Genomic DNA, 13,388 nt, shown 5'->3' with positions numbered 1-13,388 from the left:
AAACATGTGACTTGAACAGTCAGATGCTTTCACCTTGGACTTTAAATCATGAGAGAACTGGGCAAAAAGACAGGGATAATGGATATCCTGTTTCCAGAAGGAAGGTTGGGAGTCTCCTGATGGCTGTAGGGAGTGTCAGCAGTGGTGGTGACAGCACAGAAGCTCTAACTTGACTGACCTATGGCAGGACCAGGCTGTGTTTCTTACTACCAAGGCTTCTTGATTCTGGCTGGTTCTCTGTTTTTTTTTTTCCCAAGGATTCTGTGAACTCCCCAAATTCTCCCAATTACTTTTTAACTTAACTTAGTTAAAGTTGATTTCTGTTGCTTGCAACCAAAAATCCTAACTGAAATGTTATCATTTTTCCTTTGACTGGGTGCACAACATTGAGATGGTTTATGGTGCCTCTGTTCTCATGCCAAGCTGAGGAGAGTGGCCTTGCTCCTACCTCAGGAGTGTCCATATGTCTGGCTGCAGAAAATGCTTGTGATGGATGCTTGTGATGAATGCAGGAAGAGAGAAAGAAAAAAGGAAGCAAGAAAAGATGAGGCATAATAGATGTTCTTTGATACCTACCCTTATTTCTTCTAGGGCTTGAGTCCAGAGCAGTGTTTTTATTTTCCTGTCCAACTTTGGTGCTTAAATACGAGTCTGCTTAAAAACACATGCCAGGAAAGGCCTCCAGGAAATATTCACTTTAGTTCTTACTACATTTAAATTTCAAAGCATAAATGAATAGTTAAAGATGAAAAGATAATGATATCAACTGATGTCCAGCCACAGCCCTTGGTAGGCATGAAGATACCACATTTAATCATTATGCCTTAGCCTTCATCTGTCTGGACGAATGCCAGAGTATGAGTTTTCTTTCCTCGAGACAGAGGATAAACCCTTTTCACAGTGGTAGGGGGAGTGAGGCAAGGGGCCCTTCAGGCAGTCTTCTCAGCCTATCGTTAGTCAGGCATTACATCTTCCAGGATTTTCCTTAAGTACCCTTGAGGGAGAAAGCATCTCTTAAAGCATATGAATTACCCATTTAGTTTTAAGAGGTATCATGTTGTGGAGGGAAACAGAGCTATATGTCAGGGGTTTCCCCTCCAGTAAGACACATAACCTCTGTAGGACTCAGTTACTGCCCCACCTTCTGTCCCATAAAGAGGTTTGTTCATCTTACCTCTAAAGTCTCCTGTAGCTTTAGTTTTGTTGGTGATCATGTAATGCTTAACAGTTTCAATTAGTGCTCAGAATAGGAGCTAGGAAACAGAGAGAAGAAGAAAAATGGGGACAGGAGAGGAGGAAAACAGCTTGGGCATGCCACACCCATGACACAGCCAGGAGATGCAGGAAGTGTTGGAAGAACTCAGCCAAAACAGAGAAGGTGAGCAATTCCAATTCCAGTTCTCACCTACTGCCCATCCTCACTGAGGCTCCTGGGCTGCACGGCTTAGGTGGAAACATGGGTGGGGCTGGACATACACCACTTCAATCCTCCCCTACCCTAAGGAGGCCCCAAGCAAGCCCTAGAAGCACAGGCAGACCAAGGTCCTCTACCCCCAGGCTCTTTTACTGAAAAGCTGAATGGATTCAAGGAAATTATTTAAGCTCCCTAAAGTCCTGGTTTCCTCATCTGCAGTAAGGGGATAATTACACTGTAAAGTTGTGACGATTAAAGGTATTTTATTTGCTCTGACTGGCATTGCAAAGTGAGCAATCAATAATTGGTAACCAACATTATTGTAATTGTTCTTGTTACAATAGTTAATATTGTCACTTGTCTTGAGGAAACCATGGGATGCCTTGGGATGGCAATTCTTTAGAACTGTTTTGTAGGTCATATGCAGAGATCACACAAATAGGACTTTCTAATACTCTATTTTACGGGTCTTTGAAAATGTGGTGTAGGAGGATTAAATGGACAGTGTATGAGCCACTTGAGGGGGTATTCTGGAGACATGGCCATCTGAAATGCATCCTTCCTCTCCTGAGCAACGCCAAGCTGTTTAGCTCTCCAGATTCAAGCAGCTGCTGGGTCCCACTGGCAGGTGTGTGTAAGTGACACCTTGAGGTCCCAAAGAAAACACTGCAAGGGCTTCTTCTCCTGTGGTCTAGACAAGCACTTAGTTAATGGCATTCAGCCTAATGTTAGGACTCCAGCCAGTGAGTATAGATAAGACCGGGATCACTAGGGGAAGGTCAGTGCCAATGTTACATTCCTAGAAGTGCAATGGAACTTCCAAATAAGCAAGGAGAGAAAGATGGAATGAATCACAAATTATGTAAAACAATAATAATTTTAAGGAAGAAGAAAACAAATTGTGAGATCAAATAACCAATAAAGTTAAAAGAAAGAAATAAAATCCGGTATCTACATGTAAGTGAAGGTTTTAAAAACTGTCAGATTGGCCAAAACCGGTTTGGCTCAGTGGATAGAGCGTCGGCCTGCGGACTGAAGGGTCCCGGGTTCGATTCCGGTCAAGGGCATGTACCTTGGTTGCAGGCACATCCCCAGTGGGAGGTGTGCAGGAGGCAGCTGGTCGATGTTTCTCTCTCATCGATGTTTCTAGCTCTCTATCCCTCTCCCTTCCTCTCTGTAAAAATATCAATAAAATATATTTTAAAAAAAAAAACTGTCAGATTGTATTAAAAACAAAACAAAAAAGGCTTTATGTAGTTCATTAGAGGCCCGGTGCATGAAAATTCATGCATGGGGGAGGGGTGGGGTCCCTCAGCCCAGCCTGCCCCCCCTCATAGGATGTCCTACTGACAGTTTAGGCCTGCTCCCCGTGGGGAGCGGGCCTAAGCGACAGTCTGGCCTCCCTCTGCGGGAGGCGACAGGCCGATCAGGTGTATAGATACTTTCTGGAAGCAGCACGGACTCCTGTCTTATTTCTTTCCTCTGTGGTTGGAGAAAGGGGACTAAAAGGTGGAAACAGAAATGTGGCCGGGCCCAGGCTTTTGTAGGCAGCAGAAAGAGGGAGAGGGCTGGGGAAAGTCTAGACACATTTCCTTTTATTGTCCTCCCTTCCTCCGGGCCCCTCCCTCCATTCTTTCCTTCTCGTGGTGGACACTTGGGCCTGGGACCGACCAGAGGCCAGCGACAGTGGGGTTCAGCCCCCTCACTTCTCAGCTGAATGTACAGCCGCCTGGCATTCCAAGCGGGGTGTTTTCAAGTGACTAAAGTGCTGGGAATCCACAGCTCCTGGCTTCTTTCCTCTCAGTTTCCTACTTGGGTCAGTTGCAAAGTTCACCGAGACACTGAAGCAGCTCTGCCCTGGTAGTTCTGCACTGGCCCCTGCCCAGGCCCCGCCAGGCACTCTTCCTTGAGTCTCCAGGCCCACAGTCTGTGCTCAGGGAGGTTGCCCGGAGCCCATTCCCCTGGACAGGTGGGGTAGGGAGGTTGGCTTGGAGAGCTGGAGGAAGATGGCAAAGTAACAGTTGGAATGAACCGGCACCTGCTCAGCCAGACTTCCTAAGCTCCCCACCAGGCCCAGGTTGGGCCCCTTCCCTGCACCTGGAGGACCCTGGCTGAGGTCCCCTCCCTGCACCCAGTACCCTCCTCCCCGTTCTACCACCGGGGGCGGGATGTCCACAGGGAGCGGGCCTAAGCCGCAGTCTGGCCTAAGGCGCCAGCCCCATCACCCCACTGCTGCTGCCACTGCCACAGCCACCAAGGTGTTTTCATCAACACGGACTCCAGTCCCTTCACCATGAAAAAATGACAACTTTCTTTAGGCATTTTCAAGATGTCTCTTTCATAGGATATGACATTTCTTTCTTTTTTTTTTTTATCTTCACCTGAGGATATTTTCCCACTGATTTTTAGAGATCGTGGAAGAGAGAGGGAAAGACAGAGAGAAACATCAATGTGAGAGGGATACTTCGATTGGTTGCCTCCTGCAAGATCCCTGACCTGGGCCCCGGCCAGAGAAAAGCCTGTAACCTAGGTACATGCCCTTGATCAGAATCGAACCTGGACCCTGCGGTTGGCAGGCTGAAGCTCTATCCACTGAGCCAAACTGGCTAGGACAGGATATGACATTTCTTAGCTCCTCCAGCAGCGGACCTTCGTTTTTTCCTCCAGGAGTGAGGTGGAAAGTCCCTAGATGACCTTCTTAGATTCTTATTACCCAAGTTACCAAGAACACTGCGAGTGGCAGCATACAGGGAGCTTAGCCAATGAGCGGTCAGAAAAGGTGTTTCCTCTGCAGCTCATGCACAGAGGATCCCCTGCATTGTGTCCGCTGGGCTGGGGATGTTCTGTCTGCTGGGCTTCTGTCTGCTGGGCTTCTGTCCGCTGGGCTGGGGACATGCCCTGAGCCATGCAGCGGCAGCTCGGAGCACGCCCCCAGCCCAGCAGCCCCGCGCTGTGTTCGCAGCCATCCCTCCCTCCACAGCCGGGGCACGGGATGCTATGGGTGCTTCCATCTTTGTTGTGGAGTGATGGTTAATTTGCATATTGCCCTTTTATTAGATTAGATATTCATTGTTACTTTATTTTGTTTATGTTACTTATCTATACATATAAAGAGGTAATATGCTAATTTGTCCATTACAGTGTCCGAGTCATGACCAGGCAGGAGCTGGTGGATGAGGGCAGGGACTTCCACCCCCAGCGCAGGCGCGCACAGGCCTGTCCAGCACTAACTATATGCTGCCTCGGAGTCCGCTCCTGACTGATGGGCGGGGATGGGGGTGGCTGGCCAAGCCCAAGTCCAGCTTTGGCAGGGCCAGCGGGAGCCTGAGGCCACCCCAACCCCCACAGGTCCTGAGCCAGACAGTGGTTCAGCGGCAGGTGGTATCTCCATGCACAGTGCCCGGGGGTGGCTGCCAGGGGTGCGGGACCTCGCCATGGGCTGCTGCACCACCGCTGCTGCTTGGTGGGAGACCGGTGGCCTGGAGCTGGAATGGGCATGCACAGACTGATGAGCCTGCTAGCGCCGTGTGCCCTGCCCCACCCTACCCCGCCCCATGCCTGCCCCCGCAGCCAACCGCGGACCCACCCCACACTTCAGGCAGGGGGAGGAGGCTCATGGCCGCCAGCACCATATGCCACACCACCAAGTAGGACAGTAGGACATCCCCTGAGGGCTCCCAGTCTGTGAGAGGTGGCAGGCTGGGCTGAAGGATTCCCACCCACCCACAGTGCATGAATTTTGTGCACAGGGCCTCTAGTATTTTATAAAATAAAAGACAGGTGGATCAAAAAATTCCAGTTAAATGCAACAAAAAGAAATCAAAAGTAGCAATATTAGAATCATTCAAAGTGGAATTTAGGTTAATGGCACCAAACTGGTTAAAGAACATTATATTATAAAGTTTCAGTAGGACAGGAGTAAGAGAATGGGGCAAACCAATATCTGAATAAATGACATACAAGAATTTTTCAAAGTTGATGAAAGACATTAAGCCACGTAGTCAAGAATTTCTATGAACTCCAGTAAGAATAAATAGCAAAGCACATATAGGTACATCACTCTAAAACTGCTTATAAACAGACAAAAGAAAATTATTTAGACAACCAGAGCCATAGTTTGCCTGTTTTAATACAGTAAAGTGAGAGAAGTCAGAAGACAATAGAATATGGTACCTTTTATGAAAGAGAATAACACAAAAAAATGGGAGGGGAAGGGAAACAGAATTTAAAATTTTTCAGGTGTAACATTGCTAGAGAAGTGGGGAAAACCAATCATTTTTATTTTTCACTTACAGTTAACATACAATATCATATTAGTTTCAGGTGTACACCCCAGTGATTAGGCTTTATATATCTTACTAAGTGAGCATCCAGATAAATCTCATACCCATACATAGTTATGGCACCATACATAGTTATTAGGATAGTATATTCCCTAAGCTGTACTTTACATCCCCATGACTATTCTGTAACAACAAATTTGTATTTCTTAATACCTTCACCCTTTTCACCCAGTCCCCCAACCCTCATCCCCCATCTAGCAGCCCTCAAAATGTTCTCTGTATCTATGGGTCTGTTTCTGTTCTGCTTGTTCATTTATTTTGATCTTTAGATTCAGTTGTTGATAAATATGTATTTATTGCCATCTTATTATTCACATTTATATATATATATATATTTTTTTTCTTCTTCTTAAAGAATACCCTTTAACATTTTATGTAATACTGGTTTGATGGTGATGAACTCCTTTAGCTTTTTCTTGCCTGGGAAGCTCTTTATATGTCCTTTGATTAATAATCATTTTTTATTTATAATACTGTAATATGTCAAGTTTTCTCACTAGGTATAAAAGGAAAAAGCAAGTATATGCTGATTTCTAGAAACATACATTAAACATAAGACTAAAAACAAAAGGTAAGAAAAAGATCCACAATACAAACATGCAATTAACAGTGATGGGAGGACCATCTGATAAAATAAGTTTATAAGGAAAGAAACATGATTAGAGATGGAGAGAGACATTCCATAAGGACAAAACATTAATCTACCAGGAACATATGATGATTCTAAATTTATATGAATCCAATAACATGGTGAGAACAGACCACTCCTCTCATGTTAGAGAACTTGGCTGTACCCCACTAATTAGAGAACGCTGGCAGAATCAGGGTTAAGTATAGGGTATGGAATCTTACCGCTAGAGGTCTCTGGTCCTCTTTGCCCCTAACATGAATTATTGTGACATTTGGGCAGTGGCTAAAGATTTTTATTGTGTTTATATTTTTAAAGACTATTTCTAACTAGATAGAAACCTTAAGAGACCCTGGGTGCTGACTTACACTAGGTAACAAGGTTGTAAATTGCAACCAGACCCCTCTGAATTCTGATGAAGGATATGACCCAAGGTTAAGGAGATTACACAAAAAATCCTCCTTGCCTTCAAGTAGCTTGCACTCTGGGGAGGACCTACCTATAAAAGTAACTAAAATACAAGGGATAGTGCGATAAGTGTGATAAGAATGGTAGAAGCAAAAATATACACAGCATAGGATGCTAAGTGTCACAAAGAGAGGTTCAAATAGAGTAAAAAATAATATATGAAAAAATAAATTCAAAGTCACCAATTCAAATACAGAGTGAGAGATACCCAGGATTTTATTTCACCTCCAGTTCCAGAATTGCCACAGGTTAAATGCAATAATATCATATCTCCATGGGTCCTATTAGGGCACCACGTAGCCTTAATCCTTGCATTTAAGAATAGTTTGAGATCTGTTTTTTAAATTGTGACTTAACAAAAGAAGTATGATGAAGGTCAAACTGCAAAGAACATGCAACTTCCTGGGAGACCCTCACTTCAGGCAGCTTTCCGTCTTGCTTGACTGAGGAGCCTGATTTCCACATTCTCCACTGAGCCTTCGGTAAGTGTGCATGCCTTTGGAGGGGATGCAAACACAAAGCTCCCACCGCCTTCAAAGGACTGCCATGCTGAGTCAGCTCAAGAGGAGAAAAATAATGCAGTTGAGACAAGCAGCAGCTTCCCAAATAGCATCTTAAAAGCCCCTCCATGTGAAAATTGCACGGCAGACATCTAAAAAAACATAGGGGCGTTCATAAAGTGGCTGGCAGAATAATTATTCTATTTAATTACCACAGTGCCCGGTGTAAAGTAGGCCCAGCCAACTCCAATATCCCCTTTCCACCCCGCCCCCCCCAATACCCCCGCTACCATTTACCTGAATACAAACCAAGTCCGGGGGTCTCAGTTTAAGACATAGCCTTATATTCCCTGCAGAAATGCAGGCCAATTGAAATGCTTTGATAGCAAAAGGTATGTCCAGAATAAGACTGGGATACAAAACTAATTTCTATTTAGTGTAACTCTTTAATTCTGCAAATTACACCTTCTCTGCTTGTCCAGGGAGAATAGAGATTTGGAATAAGAATCAGAAAAGACTCTCAGTGCTATTCGTTTTAGATCTGTGTGTCTATCGAGAGAAAGTGGGATTAAATAATTAGCTTAGTTACCAAACAGGGTATTTTTTTAAAAAACTTTTTTATTTAAAAAATTTTATTGAATTTATTGGGGTGACATTGTTAACAGAATTACATAGGTTTCAGATGTACAATTCTACAACACATCATTTGTATGTTGTATTGTGTGTTTACCACCCCAAGGTAAGTCTCCTATCACCATTTATCCCTTCTATCTCCGCTTCTACCTCCCCCACCCCATTCCTCTGGTAACCACCATGCTGCTGTCTATGTCGATGAGTTATTGGGTCTTTTGCTTAAAATGATGAATTCTGACTCTGTGTGTGTGCATGTGTGTGTGCCAGGCACTGATAAGTACTGAGGGTATAGCAATGAACAAATCAAAATCTCTACCTCAGATTGCTTAGCTTCTAGTAAAAAACAGATAATAATGAATATTATGATATATTTATATGTTGGGGGTGATCCATGCTATCTATAAAGAAAGAATAAAGCAGGGTAGTAGAGATTAGAAATGTTAGAGAGTGAAGACATTACTGCTTTCACATAGGTGGTCAGAGAAGGCCCCTGTGATAAGGTGATATATGAGCAGAGCTATAAAGAAAATGAGGGAATTAACCACTCCAATATCTGGAGTAATAGCAGAGGGCACAGTACGTGAAAATGAGGTCAAGCATGCTTAGCATGTTAAAAGAACAAGGCCACTGTGACTAGCCAGAGTGAAATGATAAGGGAGAATGGTAAGAAATGATGGCATAAAAGTAGTAGGAGAGGGAAGATCACAAAATTCTTATTGTCCATGGTAAGGATTTGGCTCTTCTTTTAAGTGAAGCCATTGGAGGAATTTGAATGGAGGAGTGACATGATATGACTTACATGTTTAAATTATTACCCAGATTTGCCCTGTGCAAAGGAGACAAACGTGGAGTAAGATCTGAAGTTGAGAGACCAAAATTGCTAAAGGTTATTGAAATCATCTGAGCAAGGTATTAATACTAGTTTAAGGTACTGTTAATACCTGGTACTAAGGTATTAATAGTACCTTAAACTGGTAAGGGAATGTGTTGTGGCCACCCCACAGAAATGGGGTGCAGCTCCAATCAAAATTTGCTTCAGATGTCAAGACTGATGAACACACACACACACACACACACACACACACATACACACACCCCAACAGGCAGGGCATGGAAAGTTTAATTACTCATATAATGAGGCTTTTTGAAGAGAACAGGGTAGACCACCCAAGATGGTCCAAAAATGGCTTGAGAAAGCAGGAAAAGGAAACTGGGTTGGGGGTTAGATGGTGATTAGGGAGTGGGCTGTATCGAGAGTTCCCACACATGGTTCCAATCTCTCACTGGTGCCAAAGGAGGGGGCACCTGGGGCTTTTTTAAAATCAGGTTTCCCAGATGTGGGGCAGAAGGAAAAGAGGGAGGATTAAGGCTTAAAAACTGTAAGCACTCAAACGTTCAAAAATAGTGAGAGTCTTTTACATAATTGAGATGGTAAGAGGTGGTCAGATTCTGGAACGATTTTTTAACACAGAGGAATAACATTTTCACCAGGAATGAGATTTGGGGTTAAAGAGAGACATAAAGATAATCTCCTCTCTCACTATATCTTAGCAAATAAAAATTTTAAAGACCTAAAAATCGATAACTTGTTTTATTTGTTCATGCCAGCCCCCCAACCCTCCTTCCACACTATTACATCGAAATTTTCATTTAAATATAAAGACCATGCCATTTATGTGTCTCTAATCCTCTCCAACCTCCCCAACTGTTTTCCCTGGAGACTAAGACAATGCACTGCAAGCAGGAATGTTTAAAATACACTTCTTGATCAAAAAGATTTACATCAGTATAAGATTAGAGTATTAGGTTGACTTAAAACTACGTGCTACTGTGCTTATCACTGAGGTCAAATGCCAACTTTAAGTGAAATTTTCTTAAATTTCCTAAATTTAATTGGGAAATAAAACTGGGATTTAATATCATTATTTATCATAGATATATTTAAATATCTGGAGTATAATAAAAAAGTTTTTAACTTGCATTACAACTTTTATTTCAAAAGTGACCTTTTTTTATTTTATAGCTAATTAAGGAAGCAGCTGTGTTATAATAAAAGTGTCCTAAAACAGAAATGTAAAATTCTGGCTTTTATTCCACTTTTGCCATCAACTAAGAAAATGTATGGTCTTGGGCATATGTGTTCTCTGAGTCGCATCAGTAAAACAAGGGAATAGGTTCTGTAATTCCCAGGATTCTTCTTTCAGTGACACTATGTCACTGCTGATGGCAAATGTGAAAGTTCAAAGAACACTTGGATGATTGTATGAACTCACACAATTACTTGTAACAAAACCCTTTACCCTCTGTCTTGTCAAATATGTGAAATAGCTCTATGGTTAGAGAAATCCAGAAGAAATACATAGCCCCCAAGTTAAATTTTATCATGATTATTTTAAATAAGTTTTTAATGAAACCATTTATGTTTATTGTAGAAATAAGAAAAAATATTAAACAGTATAGAAAATACATTTACTGAATATTAATAGACTGGACTGTGTTGTGCATTCTGATCTTTTAAATTTAGAAAGAATAAAGTCAATGGAACCTCTATGTTATTAAAATTTGACTTTCAAATACTTTACATACCTATGTGTAGGTTACTCTTTTGAAGTCAAAGAGATTTTTAAAACTTTAAACAAACACAAACTATCTAAAACCACTTGGACCCTGGATTATTCAGTTTAAATAGAAAATGTATTAATGAGTATAAAACTGTCAAAATTTTGAATGTCAAAAGAAAATTTTATATGTAATTTAAAACAACAACAACAGATTAAAGTTTAAAAGATTAAAAGTAAAAATACTATGAAACCTCAACCCTTGCTTGTTTGTGTTTGACAACTAAAGGAGCCCTTTCAGGATTGGTGAGAATCTGATTACAGAAAAAACGGTTCTGTCTCACAGACAGTACAACCAGGTTTCTCTCCTCAATGTCCAGTGGCTTTTTGCTGTACCCAATGGTCTGTCCTATGAGAAGAATTGCAGCCTTTATTTTATGGAATGTCTGCCAAATTTGGCAATTGCTTTGACAATTCAGTTTCCGGCTGAAGTCATAGCATGCCTAGAGGTTCAGTTTGCAGGGACTCATCCCTGGAACCACAGACAGCGTTTTGATGGGAAAGAGTGGACTGCTCACCTTTGTATGCTTATGACATTGTGGTGCCTGGTGCAGGAGAAAGTTTTAACAAAGGTTTGCTCTATCAAACCAGTGGGCTCTGCACAAAGTTCAAGCAGTGATTGGAAACTGAATCGTCAAAACAAAATCTAGTTTTTTGTTCTGATGTGGACTAAGGGATTTAGTTATATTAATTGGGTTGTAAGAGAGCAACTTCAACATTCACTACAGTGAAAGGTATTTCTGCCTGAGAGAGAAGGTTGGGAAATTTACAAACAAATCTGAGCACAGGGATGGCATCTGTCTCGTGGAAAGAGGAAAGAATCAAGGAGGGATGGAAGCTGGCCTTTGTGACAGCTAGAAAGGGGGTTTATCCTTAGGGAGGTAGTTTTCATGTGGTTTATATTTTACCTCAGTTTAATTTTATCTATCTTAGAATCAGTGTGAAAGTTTTCAGAATGCTAATGCTTCAGCTGTGCTAAAGGTCAGTAAATTTTTTTTTTAAATTGGATCACAGTTTAAAGAGTGAATAGTGGCAATGATAATGGAAGTGAGGGAACCCTAGCAAAAAGATACAAGTCATAGAGTTAGACAAAATATTTCTTGGAGATTCTTGTCCCAGAGCTCCATCAAACCTTGGGAATCCATGTGTGAGTATAAGGATCAGCAAGTGGGACTCATACAAACAAGTAAAATAGAGCTCCCCTTCTCAGAGCTTATCTTAATTTGTATAACTTACAGCTCTTACACCTCGACGTTTGCCATCAACTGTCAGCCTAACAACATTTCTGGGGCCAATATTGACCTTAGGAAGGAGGGATGTGTGTGCTAACCCAGCACTCTAGGCTCTCAATTTTAAGTCACCTGATGATAACTTGAGTGTAAATGTGGGTCCTGATTTTGATAACTTAGATTTTGCTCTTGTTACCAAGACAAAGCATCCACCTCAACATCCACTTAATTGTAAGGGGTTAAGAGAATCAAAATAGTGTGGGGCAAGGCTTGCCATTCTGACGGAAGGTAGCAGAAGTGTTTCTGCTCATAACTTAGGGACACACAGTGGACAAACATTAGCTCAGTGCAATATCTGAGGCACAACACAGGGTCCCAGAGTAGTCTACCAGATGGCAAATCATAGGAACAAGAATCATGGAATTAAGTCATGTAAGTTGGTAAGCAAAATTCTGAACTACATAGGCGCTATGCTTGTTTCCAGACCCTTGAATATCTGTTTATTTTTTTAGCCCTACTATGCCATTCTAGCTCTGAGGCAAGATAAGACTCTGGAAGCTTTACCTTGATAAGAATCAGTAACTCCTTTAGATTGTGCTAGACAAATTGATTATTCAACGAATTTTCACTGACTTCATTAAATGCATTATATAATGACCAGAGGCCCGATGCACCAAATTCGTGCAAGAGTAGGCCTTCCTTCCCCCAGCTGCCGGCACCGGCTTCCCTCTGACACCTGGGACCCGGGCTTCCCTCACAGCCTGGGCTTCATCCGGAAGGACGTCTGGTCTAATCAGCATATTACCCTTTTATTATTATAGATAACTGACTGCCAGGCACTGTTTTAGATGTTGTGATTGCAGCACTGAAAAAATATAATAAAAAATGTCTGCCCTTAGGAAGTTTATATTCTGATGGTTCTCTTGCTCCATCTCCCACATTTCCAGCCCTCCCAGGAAAGGTCTGTGGTCACAGCCTAAGGCTGGTCTCTACCTGGAGAAGCACTGGGTAAAGGGCTTATTATGATCTTTGGTCTTTCATGCATTTGCTGAGGGATGGTGGTGGAGTAGGGTTACAATGAATAATAATACTTGCTGTCCAGGTGTCATTAAAAAAAAATTCAATGGCATCTTGATGCTATTAATGAATCTTCTCATAAGAAATTATGATGAGAAAAGAATAGGTTTCTCAGAGTTACAAATGATGATGATGGTCTACAACCCACCACTGCTGGATAATGTTAACATTGGTGTTATATTCTTTATTAGTCAAGAAACAGAAAACACTCTGGGTATCTTAAGCAGGAACTCACATGATACCAAAATCAGATGCTTAAAAAATAGTGGGAAGTTATACAAAAAAAAGAGTTTCCTAACTGGGTCACCAGAACAGTTCTAGAATGATAGGTCATTACTGGGTGGGAAAACAGGGACATCACTGCTACCTCTGAAACTGCCGCTGTTCAACAAACAGAAAACTGAATATGGGATACTGGAACATTTCCTGTGAAAACCCATGCCCACAACCATGCTTGAGAACAGAAACAGCCAAAAGG

The sequence above is a fragment of the Plecotus auritus genome, assembly GCF_963455305.1.
Source record: "Plecotus auritus genome assembly, chromosome: 3".
In the NCBI taxonomy this organism is placed as follows: Eukaryota; Metazoa; Chordata; class Mammalia; order Chiroptera; family Vespertilionidae; genus Plecotus; species Plecotus auritus.
Note: the sequence above shows the minus strand (reverse complement) of the source record.